The 13585-nt window shown below is 37.0% G+C and overlaps 1 protein-coding gene across 2 annotated transcripts in view; it reads right to left on the bottom strand.

Moving 5' to 3' along the window:
- LYN (LYN proto-oncogene, Src family tyrosine kinase) overlaps nt 1-11150 on the bottom strand; it is a 266541-nt gene extending 255391 nt beyond the window's left edge. Inside the window, exon 1 of one of the 2 annotated variants that reach the window (XM_053715051.1) lies at nt 10908-11150. The gene's annotated coding sequence lies outside the window, so the exon portion shown is untranslated. The remainder of the gene's footprint in view (nt 1-10907) is intronic. The other variant, XM_053715050.1, reaches the window with a different exon arrangement.
- Between the last annotated feature and the right edge of the window lie 2435 nt (nt 11151-13585).

Here is a 13585-nt window from a genome sequence, read left to right as displayed (position 1 = left end):
TAGAATATTTTCTGATACATTTAACATTTAATCCACTTTTCCCTTCAGCATTATGTAAGACACAACAGTCAATCACACAATGCAAATGTTTATATTGTGCACTTTGCACATGCTCAGTAGGACCTCAAGCCTCAGAAAGTGTGCATATAAAAGTATGTTTTGATTATGGAAATATATTGGAAAGTTTTTTTTTTTTTAAATTGCATGTTTTAAAGGGATATAAATTGTAGACCATACAATTTAATAAAAAAATCCAGTTTACCGGGGGGGCAGAGCTAGCAACCGATGGGACAAGATGCACTGCACATGAGCTCCTGCAATATTAACAAACATTAAGCTTATTGTAGGGTATAATTTGTATTCTCTATATAAACTTTTGATCTGCACTTATGTAAGAGGGAAAGCATCCTTTTTTAAGTTTGATCTAATGAAGCCTTAAACATCTACTACGACAATGGTTTGGAGCTGCGCAGACTGGTATAACCACAAGGCAGAAGTAATTGCTTCTTTTACAGCCACAGCGTAATTCATACAGTACACACGGCTACCTAACTAAATATGGCAGACTTCTACGAACAGGTGCAAGCATCACTTCACAAATTGGAGAAGATGAACTACAGCTTCCGTGATCTACTACTTATAGTCAGAAATCAGAGTGGAGGAGAGGTCAACCCAACACCTAAAATGGCGGTAACAATAGATACTACCAAGAACGACGAGACCTTCCAGCTTAACGCAGGAGCATTAACATCAGTGCTGAAAGTGCCCCAGACCCACTCAGAGTCTTCACCACATGATTTTCCTCTGAGTACAGTGGCAAGTCTTGCAGTGGAGAGGAGCTCTATTTCACTAGCCCCGTTGGGAAAAGATTTTAGTCTAAGGGGCAGAACACCGCAGTCCGTTAGCACCTCACCACTAGCAAGTGTTCTACACCCTCATACGGAGAGATGGATTTTTGGCTCTGAACTGGTCTTGGCTACTATTAGGTCTGCTGCTGATGCTAACTTCACCACATGTCTGCCGGAGATGGATAGTGTTCTGCAGCTGCTGTTTCTCACAGTCACGCTCATACAGGGAGCATGTAATACAGACCTGAGGACTCGGCAGAAGAGAGGTGTTGGCTAGATTCCCTAATCTCCTTTTCTATCACTAAGATGGCAAAATGAGGACAGATCATAGCGATGATGTTCACATACCACACTATACTGTATTAGATCTCCTACATATTCCTAAGACTTAACCTCTTCAATAACTTTAATGTAGTAGATATATGACGCAGCATGCTGAAGATTATACTAACTAGAATTCTTACCTACTTTCAGCCTATAACTTGGCAGACCTGTTGTAGTGTTACTAACTCCCCAACTATCTCCACACCTAATAACTTTACACATCGTTCCCATAACTGGTAATATCTGTTGTCCTATTTGTTGTATCTCCCCACATGTATAATCTACGTTTATTATCCCTTTTAGATAAGAGATGTGCATACACAAATCTATGTTATGATCCCTCATCCTGCTTAGTTCTATAGATGTTCCCACTGTACTGGCCATCTAAGCTGAGGTCATTATATTGAAATTTAGCAAGATTATTATTGCTAGTGTTGTGTAGTAAGGAACTATTCTACAGGGTATTCTAGACTGCAGATCCATCATTAATATGCAACTACTGTACATGAGTGATAAACACACTCAGCACTGTCTATGCCTATTTCCAATCTAATGTTTATAATGTAACCAAAGGGCAATACACTGTAGTAACTGAGCGATCTCAGATTAGATTTCATTTGGTATATAATATGTATATTCAGTGACTTTTGGGGGGCTAAATTGTGGCCCAAGTCTCTTTTAAATCCCATCTAGTCACTACTTATTTATACCTCTAGGATACCCTTTACTCTTGTAGATAACCTCCCCCTTCCTATCTTTTATATCTCACTTAGTGCATAGGATATAAGCTTACTAATAAATGGAAACTAGCATTTAGTATCCCATAGACTTACACCCTACTGGGGCCTGCATAGTTTGATTCTGAGACCCTCACTACTGTTGAATCTCTCCCTTTCTCAGTCACATATACTAAGAGTATTGGCTAGTTTAGTTCATACTTGTATCAGGACCTAGCACTAAAACGTAGATGATATTATTATCTAGTTTATTTGTTTTGTATTTACTTGAAATGTTTATATCCCACGGCCCTAACATAGCGTAGCTTTTAAGCTCTACATAGGTATATATAACATCAATATATATGGAAAAAGTCAAGACCAATATGAACATATAATACATTTTTAGACTGCGATTTGTTGCTGTTGAGTACACTGTGAAAGCTCTTCATATTTCTATCTGTAATCAAAGGTCATTGGCTGTTCTCCACTTTTATATTTATATGTGCTTATTCCAGACTAATTGTATAGATCTTAAAGATTCATATAGACATACTGTATATCACCAATGACATCTCTTTTTATTTTAGGCATGTATCTGTTTATGTATTTTATACGCTAGCCTTATGTTCGGTTAGCTCAGATATTGTGCTTTCCCAAAATCCGGATACTATACATGCATTTTTACATTCTAATAGCCCCATTATAGCCCATTTCCCTTTTGTATATAGCCCTACATATTTTATTACATCATAGTTCATATTTTCGACCTTAGCCCAACTACTCCTAGAGGTTCCCTACCCAGCTTACATGAAGGGCCCACAAGGGTTTATCAATGTCACTAGTTGGCTTAACAGCTCTTTGGTTCTAACTTGACCCTACTCTATTTACTTCTTCCAGATGTATTGTTTATTTATCATATGTATATTGTGTTGAACTAATGTTGGTTTACTTAATGCTTGCCTCCATAGAGGTCCGTTTATTGTTATATATGCATTCTACATTCTATCAAATAAGTTTCTGATGTCTGCTTGAGGCTTATGTGTCAGGATATAATTGAAGCTGCGTTCTTTTATCTTACTACTGCCTTTTATAGTAGCTTGGGGACACTTATTCTACAGTATGGGATGTAATCCCTCATGCAGCATTAGCTTTTTCTATATACCTTGGTTTAGCATTATAGTATACCCCCCCTAAGTAGCATAACTTTATATACTCAATGTAAATCCTCTGCTGGAATATTTTCAGCTATTTGCCCAAAGATCTCCTGGTATCCAATATTATATAGCTTATTTTAAATGGCTCCACCCCTCCATGTTGCCCCCAAAAAAGTGGCTCTGGTCCACTGACCATCCCCCCCAAACCATGCTACTGCCCATTTTCGTATATAAGTATATTTATGGTATATTCAATCCTTGGGTTCTCATTCATCAGAGGTGACTAATTTTCCTTAACCTTTGAACCATTTACACTCTGTATACCCCAATAAAGGGTCTCACAAATACATATACTTACATCATAATATGATTTGTTATACTTGGTAGTACTTGGTTTATAGAAAATGAGGTCCTTCACACCTTTGCACAGGTTATTCTTCATTGTAATTGTCTCTCTATCATTGCTTAACATTAGCCATTGAATAGGATAAACTATATCTACTAATCCAAACTTTTGCTGTGACATTGTATTATGTACTTACCCTGTGCAGATGGACTATTGTATGTTACATTTTTTTCTTCAACCTCAATAAAAAAATAATTTTCAAAAACAAATCCAGTTAACCTCTTGAATTTTTTTTTTAAAGTGACATGAACCTAAAAATGTTCTCTTTCATGGATTTAGATTGAGCATACAATTTTAAACAACTTTCCAATTTATTTCTATTATCTAATTCTCTTCATTCTCTTAGTATTCTTTGTTGAAGAGCAGCAATACTAGTTAACACATTGGAGTATCCAATAAAATGAGGCATATATGTGCAGCCACTAATCAGCCACTCCTGAGCCTACCTAGGTATCCTTTTCAAAAAGGAATACCAAGGCAACTAAACAAATGAGATAATATAAGCATTGGAAAGTTGTTTAACCCTTTCATGACTGGGCTAGTTTGTCTACAAATTGAAATCACGCAATCGTGCATGAGATCGTGAGATTTCAATGATTGGATCAGGTCAGGGAGGTAAACCTATGATGCTAGGCATGCCCTCCAGACCAGGATCCTATTCACAAAGCACCGTTGGCTACAGTACAGCCAAACGGTTAGAGCATTCCATGCGGTCCTAATGGCGCTATAGACCAGAACAGTTAGGACGGCATGGAACGTCCTAATGTCGGGAAAGGTTAAAATAACATTCTCTATCTATATCATGAAAGAAAAAAATTGGGTAAACGCTACACTCTTATATGTATTTAAAAAGGTATTTGTTCCTATGTGTTACTTTTTTTTTTTAATACTTAAACAGATGTAATAGTTTGCATTCTCATAAAACAGCATATAATGAAAATATTATTATATAATGGAAAAAAATGTCAGCTTAATATTATAAAGCTTACATTATTTCATTATGTCTATGATATACTCATGTATGATATGATATATTTCATGTAATGTGTATAACCAGTCTGAGCAAGGAAGGTATAAAATGCACCACAATATTGTATCTGGAGATCTTCCCACCCATGACATCCTGTGGTGACATTGTGGTAGTAGCGTTTTCTTGTGGGTTAATCCCTTTGTTTCTGGGGGTTGGGGGTGAAACTGATGTACAGTGACATCACAGCTGTGATAATATGGCAGCTGTGACATCGGGGCATGTGTTCCATAATTAGCCATTACTCTCAGGACTGTCACAGACACCAGCATATTCTCATTCAGCACCGCAAGGTGTATCTTTTTTTATTTCTATCTCAAATGTGCTCTGTTCAATCAAAATACTATTTTTTTTTTATCCATTCATACCATTTTATAATGAATGTGTAATCATTACAACCATTAATGAACTAGTAACTTACAGTGATACTGTTTCAGTACTTAACAACAGATGAAGCATATTAGTGGCAAATTCCATTCACATGTTCCAAATTCTCCAATTATAAATTTCCCACTTACATCAATTTAAGGTGCAGAACGGATCTGAGGGCATCTTTTGAAGATAGATCAAAAGACTTTTAATTGGTTTGAACTTGACTTGTTGGCAGTCCCTCAGAGGACCAATTTAATATAATGACAGTTTAAAAAGTAAATTGGAATCTTTATGCTTAATTTGATTTTTAATAGTTTGCTTTATAACCAAGACTTTAAGAAGTGTTAATGATCTCTGAGCGGACTCATTTTTTATAGATTTATATTCTTAGCAGAAATAAGGAAATAACTTTTTGTAAACAAAATATACAGGGGCACAACTGAATCAGAAGAGCAATTCAATTAAATAATTAGAGTGACAGTAAAGTAAAAATATATATATTAGCAAATGTGTTTTGTTCTCTTGATATCCTTTGTTTAGAGTGAACCTATTTAGGCTGATAGGAGCTGAGGAGCATGCACGTGTCTATAGCAGTCTATGGCAGCAGTGTTTGTAACTATGTATAACAATGCTATAAACATTGTTGCATCCTGCTGCCAGATGGATAAAGGCATGTTTATGTTCCTGAGCTCACCAATGATTACTCTTAACAAATGATACCAAGAGAACTAAGCAAAACTGATAATTTAACAAGTTGTTTTAAATATAATGCTCTATCCAATCCATTCAAAGGGATGCTAAACACTAAATATATTTCAAGACCCTCCTTCTAATTATGGGCGCAGCCATTCTGGAACCTAGTTACACTTAGGGTAGCCACCTCAGCCCTGTTTTCCTGGACACTTATGAGTTACACATGCTGCAGGGTATGCAGGGAAGAACATGGATAGTGCTGTCCAGAATCACTATTTGTGTGCTATCCAGGGGTGCAATGCATGTTCCCCTCTGCACACCCTGCAGCATGTGTAACTCATAAGTGTGCAGGAACACATGGCCGAGGTGTGGTAACCCTTATTACACTGCAGGGTTACTGCACATGTACAAATACATCAGAATTGAAAGAAAGATTTCAACAGGGTGGCATCCATGACTAGAGAGAGGTAGGGAATAAACTCAATACTATGCTTATAGAATTTATTTAGTGTTTAATGTCCCTTTAAGTTACATTTTTACTTCACTGCTATCCATCATATATCAACTGAAATGCATAAAGCTTTAAAATGTGAAAAAATGCTTCCAAATATGATACATTCATTTTAATTCCTGTGAATTACTTTCTGTCATTTAATGGTATTTATTAAAGGGACATGAAAACTGCTCTCTCTTAAAGGAACATGAAACCCAACATTTTCCTTTCATGATTCAGGTAGAGAATACAAATGTTAAGGAATTTTCCATTTTACTTCTATTATCAAATTTGCTTCATTCTCTTGTTATTCTGTGTTGAAGAGATATCTGGATAGGTAGCGTGCACATCTGGAGCACTAGATGACAGGAAATATTGCTGCCATCTAGTGATCTTGCTAATGGACATCATTGTTGCAAAACTGCTGTCATATTGTACTTCAGACTCGTGCACACTCCTGAACTTACCTTTCTGCCTTTTACAAAGGATAACAAGAAAACGAAAACAATTTGATAATAGAGGCAAATTGGAAAGTTATTCTATTATTACACTGTATTTCTATAGTAAAATTGTGATATATATATATATATATATATATATATATTTTTTTTTTTTTTTAAATAGTGAACCAGACACACACACACCCCTATTTCACTCTCTCTAAGAGTCCACTGACAGGAGTCTGCCCACCACACGTTTCCCACAACAACGCTGGTGGTGATGGAAGGAGCGTAGGATTAACAGTGCTTCTGTAGCCAGAGTTCATATAGTCAAACGGCATATAGTGCACAGCAACCACAGTAATCAGACCTGTCTTTTATCCGGATCATATAAAACAAGCATACAAATAGGCTGACTATGGATCAGTCACTTTACCTTCGTACTTGATGCCGCTGCGTCCTGCTCGATATCACAGCTGAGTCCTGTGTCCGCCTTCCACGGCGGTTATGTCAATCTCGGAACCTCCTCCTGTTGCGAGCGCCAAAGCAGTGTGTGTGTACTTACGGTCTTCACCCTAGGTTAGTGCTCACTTCCTGGCCAAAACCGATAAAGTGAAAAGCAAAAAATGGAGGAGCACAAACTGGGTGGAATGCAAATAAAAATAGGTTTATTGAAACCTGGCGCCGTAGCGCGGCATGAGAGTAGACAAATATACAAATGATAACAGTTCACAAAAAGTAGTGTGGAGAGGATAAACACCAAGGGTTAAACACGGAAAACCATATTCAGTCTCTTACCTCTCCCTGTACCTTCTTTTGAGTTATCCTTATCTGTTACTTTCTTTAACTCATTAGCTAATTTGCTCCCCCCCATATGTAACCCATAATTGGGTACCCCTAGCCCTGGGGGTGAATGTGTATATTTATACGTACACATATATAAATATAATGATGGTCTGTGGGTTGTTGACACATTTTCAATTCCCGACTCCCCCCTGACGAGGGTTTTAGGCTATACAGGCGTGTCTAAGATATAGCTCATATTACACTAAGATATGATAACTTGCTATTAATGATCTAACTGTTTGAATCTTTTTACACAGGAGATCCTGCTGTCCTCTGAAGCTTACGCTCCGTGGAGAAAGTTACATATCTTCTGCATTAACATAATATATATTTTGTATATTGTCTATTTATCTGCTACTCTACTCATTCATTGATTTGTGATTTGTTTATTCATATTGTTATTTAGGTATATGTATTAGTATATATGTAACTTAGTTCAGTTGAGATAGATTTCTTCTTCTTTTTTCTAATCAGTATTTGCTGGCAGGTGACAATTTGAGGGTAGTGGAGGTAAACATGTTTCTGCCTAATTTATTATTATTATTATTATTTCTGACCCTATTTTGCTGTGCCTTCTTTATATTCCCTACACTCTATTTCAATGTGTACTCTATTCAATAATAATATTAATTATTGTTCTTAGTATAGAAAGTAATTTATCAATACTCCTTGCTAACATATAACGCAACGCTGTTTGTTTACTTGGCAGCAAGGGGCTGGCTTATCACTAAGGAATCTATTGGTCTTGTTAAGGAGGAGGGTGTGTACCCTCTGACCAATGAGAATCTGGGCTGATGGTTTTATAGTGCACAGAGTACTATTTTAGATTAGGTAATGATTAAGGCTACACGCTGAAACGCGTTTACCTGATATTATTCAGCCCTTGCATTTTTATGGTTTTCCGTGTTTAACCCGGGGTGTTTATCCCCTCCACACTACTTTTTGTGAACTGTTATCATTTGTATATTTGTCTACTCTCATGCCGCTACGGCACCAGGTTTCAATAAACCTATTTTTATTTGCATTCCACCCAGTTTGTGCTCCTCCATTTTTTGCTTTTCACTTTATTGGTTTTGGCCAGGAAGTGAGCACTAACCTAGGGTGAAGACCGCAAGTACACACACACTGCTTTGGCGCTCGCAACAGGAGGAGGTTCCGAGATTGACATAACCGCCGTGGAAGGCGGACACAGGACTCAGCTGTGATATCGAGCAGGACGCAACGGCATCAAGTACGAAGGTAAAGTGACTGATCCATAGTCAGCCTATTTGTATGCTTGTTTTATATGATCCGGATAAAAGACAGGTCTGATTACTGTGGTTGCTGTGCACTATATGCCGTTTGACTATATGAACTCTGGCTACAGAAGCACTGTTAATCCTACGCTCCTTCCATCACCACCAGCGTTGTTGTGGGAAACGTGTGGTGGGCAGACTCCTGTCAGTGGACTCTTACTTGTGATTATATATTATTACATTCCTCTATATATAATTTTTTGGAGCAGTAAAGATCATTGAATATATATATAATTCACATGCATATGGGGAGTTCTTGTTATTACACTTTCATTCATAACATTGTTGTTTTCTCTTCACAGAATTATATAACATTATCTTAGCGGCAGCTTCTTGAAACTAAAGCATTTCCTGATTTTTTATTTGAAAGTTGGACTCCGCTCAAGGATCTACTGAGCGGGTCTTGTTGTTCAAAAGCGCTTTGTGGGCGCGCTGTCTAGTCACAGCCCGCCTGGTAGCGTCATTGAAGTGAATATAGTTCGCTCCTGCTACCATTCACTTCAATGGCGCGATCGTGCGGGCTGTGACTAGACAGAGTGCCCGCAAAACGCTTTTGATCAACAAGACCCGCTCAGTAGAACCTTGATCGGAGTCCAACTTTGAAATAAAAAAAAAAAATCAGGAACTGCTTTAGTTTCATAAAGCTGCCGCTAAGATTATTATATAATCAAAATTAAACTTGCATGATTCAGATAGAACATGTAATTTTAAGACACTTTAATTCTGCTGATTGGTGCCTGCCCACATTTGTCTCTTGTGATTGGCTAACTAGATGTGTTCATCTAGCTGCCAATAATGCAATGCTGTTCCTTCAGCAAAGGATAACATGAGAATGAAGCAAATTTGAGAATAGAAGTAAATTGGAAAGTTGTATGTTCTATCCAAATCATGAAAGAAAATTTGGGGATTTCCTGTCCTTTTTATTGTGAAACTATATAACAGGGAGTGGCAAACCTGTTGCTGTTTTAAAAATATGCTGACGCCTCTGGGCTACCACCATATTCTATGGTTTCATTGGTTGTAAGTTTAGCACTTGTTTTCTTTGTTTCTGACACCATGCTACATATCAGCAATTACACTTTAATTGTCGCTATATTATGGATTAAAAAAAAACAAAAAATAAAAACAACTTTAACATTTCTTCAACGTCCCTTTAAAAAAGGTACACACCATATATAAATATATAAAATTTTCAACCATTAGGGCACACAAAAATAGGAAATCTGTAAATCAAAATTGAATAATAGAGGGGTAGATTATGATTTTTGTAGGGCACTTGGTCCACATTTTAAAATCACACAAATCTCACTTTGACCAGTATGACCATTAGACAACTATCTACCCAATCTACACACATAATTTCATGTTAGAAGGCTTTAAAGGCATTATTAGCTTTACATTCTCATTACACATTATTCTCAGCACATGGTGCCATGGAAAATATTCAAACAAAATGAATCCAACTTCTGCTTTTTGCAATAAACTGCGTTCTTGTACATTACCATGAAAACTTCCAGGAACAGATTAGGAACTGTTAGAAAATAAAATAGGCTGAATACACCTGTGGCCCCCTGCCTGTAACCATTATATTTATTTTGGCTCAAAGATTTCCAACACAGTCCTACTTTACAATGTTTAAAAATGTTCTGCACAAAGGAATAAAAACTAGCCACCCTGGCAAAAAAGGGGTTAATTAGGTGTTTTTTTTTAAAACTTGATAACAGTAGAAAAAAAAACAAATATCCCTGCCTGCCTCAACAATGTATTTTCCCTTTTCCCACCCTGGCAAAAAAGGGGTTAATTAGGTGGGTTTTTTTAAACTTGATAACAGTAGAAAAAAAAACAAATATCCCTGCCTGCCTCAACAATGTATTTTCCCTTTTAATCTGAGCAAACACAGCTGAAACTAAAACAGAACAGGTCGCATGAATATTTTACACAATAAAAAGTAACCATTTCATTGCTGGTAGTAGCAGAAAATATAAACATTAGGCATTATATCAATGTCTATTTCACTGCCTATAATCGAAATAGGTAGATCCACATCACCTCTGACCTGTTTTTAGCATTCGAGTAAAATCTCATAAAACATTTAGTGCTGGAAATCACTTGTTTCAATCATAACAGAACAACAATTATTGCTGGTTTAAACGAGCAATTGACATAGTATACCTTTGTTATGAATATCATTATCAACTAGGCTGATTTACTACAGCAGAGCCTGACAGGTGCATTGAATAAATTAGCAATACAATTTTCTTCAGCAGAAAAAGGGAATTGAAACACTTACTGTTCTCCTTGTTCTTTTGAATACAACGATCCTCTTTATTCCTGAATCTGCCAGCCACTGGCAACTGCCAGGATGAAGCACAAGTAGGCGCCGACGAATGAATCTCCCAACTCTGCAGAAAGTATAGATCGCAAAAAAAAGACAAAATCAGGTCGTTCTGCAAACTTGTAAGTAGTTCCTCCTGTAGCAACCGGTCACTTAGAGGAACTAATGTTCTGTGGGGTTTGCTCGGTTTTTTTCTACTTTACTTCCTGGTATGTATCATTGGATTTGCATGCAGGCTGCAGTGCTGGGCAGGGAGGGTTCTAAGCTAACGGGAAAAGCTAAACCAAATGTTGCAAAAGACACATTCAAGTGCCTTAATGTTGTTTGGCATCTGTTATTGGAGAAATAATATATAAAAAGTAATGGTATATATTTTATGATCTGAAATTATACAAAATGAATAACTGTTTAGCTGATTGAAAGTTGTTTCTTGCAACAAAAAAGTAAAGCTCTAGTTTAAGTTCCATGTAAATTATGTGCTGATTTTCAAAAGCTTGTGGTTTTTAAAGGGCCATTGTACACTGTTTTTTTCTTTTGTAGATGATCCATTTATAAAGCCCACCTGGGAGTGTATTTGTAACAATGTGTAGTTTTGCTTATGTTTTTTTTATTAACATTGTACTGATTTTCAGACTCCTAACCAAGCCCCCCAAAAATCAGATGTTTGCTACTCCTGTTTGTGAATCTGTCTTTGCATATGCAGGAAGTGTGTGGGGGGGGGGGCTGCTTTCCCAGCCCCTTTCAGTGGTTATCCTAGCCTAACTTTATCAACAGTGCTTAACTGGGAGCTTCTAGTTAAAGGGACAGTCAACACCAGAATTTTTGTTGTTTTAAAAGATAGATAATTCCTTTATTACCCATTCCCCAGTTTTGCATAAACAACACAGTTATATTAATATACTTTTTACCTCTGTTAATCTGTTTTATTTATTATCTATTGACTTTCATTTTAGCCAATTAGTGCAGTGTCTGCCACAACCCACGGGCGTGCTCACAATGTTATCTATAGGGTTTACCTGAACTAGCTCTCCCCTGCTGTGAAAAGCAAATACAAAAGCATGTGATTAGAGGCGGCCTTCAAGGGCTTAGAAATTATCATATGAGCCTTCCTAGGTCTAGCTTTCAACTAAGAATACCAAAAGAACAAAGAAAAATTGGTGATAAAAGTAAATTGGAAAGTTGTTTAAAATTACATGCCCTATTTGAAACATGAAAGTTTTTTTTGGACTTGACTGTCCCTTTAAGGTTTAAAAAGTTTTACACTGGATTTTTAGATCAGCATCTGTGCATATTCTTCTTTATAGTAATGTCTATCACATGCAGTTATATGAAAATTGGTGTACACTGTGCCTTCAAATTAACCATTTTGCTGCTGAGTCATTTCAGACCCCACCCCGTAATAGTCTTTAAACTCCAATTTATTTTTATTTTCGTTTTGTAACGAAAACCACAGAAATCATAGCTTGTATATTTCAGAAGACCAAGCAATAATAGTACATTAATTTGCAGAAATATACAGATAAGGGGGAAAGCTACTACACACAGTGCAAAAAGGTTGAGAAGAGTACAAAGTAAGCCACGACACAGGAGTCATGACCCACAAATTGTGACTCCCTCCTCCACAACATATACAATTCTATCTTCTTTTTCCCCAATTAACTATAAAACTCCATGCAAACAAAAGCAATTCACATCCAAAGACCACCTTTTTTTTATTTTTTAATTAAAGTAAAAAACTATGTGCAGGGCCACCCTTAGCATTTGCGGGTTCCTTGGCAAGACAAATTTGTGGCGCCCCCCTCAGCCCAGCTCCCTTATTCTCCTCCTACTGTATGGCCCACCCCTGTCTCAACAGTCAGTGTAACCGATGTAAAGAATAACACTATGTAATGTATTACATCACCTGATACCATAAACTAAATACAGGATTTAGAGGGACATAAAACCCAACATTTTTCTTTCATGATTCAGATAGAACATACCTTTCTAAACAACTTTTCCAATTTACTTCTATTATCAAATTTTCTTCATTTCCTTGTTATCATTTGTTGAAAAGCAGGGATGTAAGCTCAGGAGTGTGCACGTGTGCAGCACTATATGGAAGCAGTTATGCAACAATGTTATACATTAGCAAGAGCACTAGATGGCAGCACTATTTCCTGTCATGTGCACGCTACCTACCTAGGTATCTCTTCAACAAAGAATAACATGAGAATGAAGCAAATATGATAATAGAAGTAAATTGAAAACTTTTTTTTTAAATTATATTCTCTAGCTGAATAATGAAAGAAAAAAAAATTGGGTTGTATGTCCCTTTAAATTGCACCATCTCATAACCTTACCTCTGATGACAGTGCAGGCCCCACAAAGTGGATGGATCCAGGGCGGATGCCTGCCCTGCCCACATGTAAAAAATGAAGTACCTTCCCACCCATCTTTAGAACCATTTCAGGCTGAAATGCAAATCCCATAAATCTCCTCGTAGGGTCAAACCACTCTCAAGATCCTCCCCCTTAAGAGTACCATCTTTGGCAAATCTCTCAACACTTACACTGACTCCAAAACAAGACAAGTACTTCTGCCACAGACTTGTCCCATTAAAGAAGGGCTGTCCTCAACAAATTACAAGGCAT

The sequence above is a fragment of the Bombina bombina genome, chromosome 5, assembly GCF_027579735.1.
Source record: "Bombina bombina isolate aBomBom1 chromosome 5, aBomBom1.pri, whole genome shotgun sequence".
Lineage (NCBI taxonomy): Eukaryota > Metazoa > Chordata > Amphibia > Anura > Bombinatoridae > Bombina > Bombina bombina.
This window is presented reverse-complemented; position numbering and strand designations above follow the sequence as displayed.